This window comes from Anopheles coluzzii, chromosome 2, assembly GCF_943734685.1.
Source record: "Anopheles coluzzii chromosome 2, AcolN3, whole genome shotgun sequence".
Classification (NCBI taxonomy): domain Eukaryota; kingdom Metazoa; phylum Arthropoda; class Insecta; order Diptera; family Culicidae; genus Anopheles; species Anopheles coluzzii.
In genome coordinates this window covers 95,543,712-95,545,489 of record NC_064670.1, presented here as the reverse complement: position 1 = coordinate 95,545,489, position 1,778 = coordinate 95,543,712, and the positions used below count along the sequence as shown (strand labels likewise).

At 45.5% G+C, this 1,778-nt stretch overlaps 1 protein-coding gene across 1 annotated transcript in view; it reads left to right on the top strand.

Annotated features, from left to right (window-relative positions):
* Nucleotides 1-1,778, top strand: part of LOC120947420 (G-protein coupled receptor 52) — a 47,548-nt gene that overhangs the window by 20,851 nt on the left and 24,919 nt on the right. The gene's annotated exons all lie outside the window — the stretch shown is intronic.

The following is a 1,778-nucleotide window of genomic DNA, read 5'->3' as shown; positions in this document are numbered from 1 at the left end:
CTTTGCCCCGTAGTGCTCTTTTCGCTCCCAACCTCTAAGCACACTCCGAGCAAAATTGCTAATAGCATAATAGCGTTTCGGTGCAAATCAGACATCGCAAATCGTTCGTGTGATTGCACGAGTGTATCCAGCTTGAGTGATGTCCGTCTATCGCGTGGTTCGGCGGCTGTTTCCTTTGCCCGGGACTGGAATGACGTCACTGATTGGTGAGTTCGTGCCCTCACCTACCCTCGTACACGCGGGTGGTTTTGTGAGAGCTTTTGCGAGCGTTTCCAGCCCGAAGTGGATCTCAGCTTGGAGCGAGAATGTGTCCCGTCCTTTGAGAACTCGACACGAAATAATGCTGACTTTCCATTGATGTGACTTTCCGTTCAACTGTGGCTTTGTGTGTGTGTGTGTGTGTGTGTGTGTGTGTGTGTGTGTGTGTGTGTGTGTGTGTGTGTGTATGTGCGAGTATTGGTTAGTTGGTGGTTATATCCTTTCCGAAGCTATCCTCCCGGGAAAATGCTGGAGAGCTCCGTGCTTACGCTCAGCTCGAGTGGCTTCGTACGTGGTTAATCTTGGTGCTTGTTATAGTGAATGGACGTGTCACTTGCTACACGCGCTCGGCTCGGAGGGATGAGGCCTGATGGTGGTGGTCTGGTGAAACATATTTGCTCCCAGTCGAACATGCTGCTGGTTTGTTTTCCGTAACAGAACACTGTTCCGGCGAGGTTTTTTTCCGTCTCTCTCTCTCTTCTATTTTTCTCTCTTTTTGCATCGCTCCTGGGAATGCCGTTGTAAGAGAGTAGTTGGCACAAATATGCTTGCTTATCAAAGTCTCATCGATATCGATACTCTACAAACGGTAAAGCAGTGGCATGGACTTTCCTTTTTTCCCCCATTGCCTACCCTCGACTACATTCCCTTTCCGTACCTTCGCAGCTCAACATTGAAACAAACAGAACAGGGAAGTCTTCCAACTAGACAAAAAAAAAACCTTATCACTGACATGTATCGCCGGTGTGTTCCGTTGTACAACCTGTTCCTTATGTCGCTGCGAGTTTTTCCCGCTTACTGTACGCGGGAAGCGTACACTGTTATCCCCGTAGCGTGATAAGAATATCATAGCATAGCTTCTATTTATAGTCGTTGCTTATCGGAACAGGTGTGCTACATATGCCGTGAATGGGTCGTATATTTACAGCCCCCCAGTACGTGTGCTAGTCTGTGGAGTATCGGGCGGAAATTACTCTTTTATCGAACGGCCGATAATAAGGGAAGATGCGACGATGCGTGTGAACTTGGGGTTTCCCGAGAAGGAAAGCCGATGCCACATTCTGGTTAGGGGACAAAAACGGGAAAATACGTATGTTTGATGTGATTCAACAATGGGCTTTTAATTACAAAATTTTAATGTTGAAGCTCACTTGTCGTTAGTCTGAGAGGTCCTTGGAACACGATGCAATGGAACATGTTGAGCAATGTTGTGTTTAATTAGGCTTAGTTCATGTTTATACGATTATTTACCTTTCTATCTCTTTTCTATGGAATAAAGTAAAGGACCATAGATCATGTATAGTACCGCGTCGAAACGTTGGAATTTGAAAATCGTCAACCGATTCTAGAGATTATAGTTCTACTAAATTTCCTATACTTTTTCCTACGCTGCTCATTTGCTACCGGGTATGGTTTGTCGACTGGAACTGGATCTGTAACAGTTCCAGACCCAAACCAAGATTCAATTATCGTTCCGAATCTGGTACAGTTCCAGGTAATGTTTCAGGAATTGAATAAAA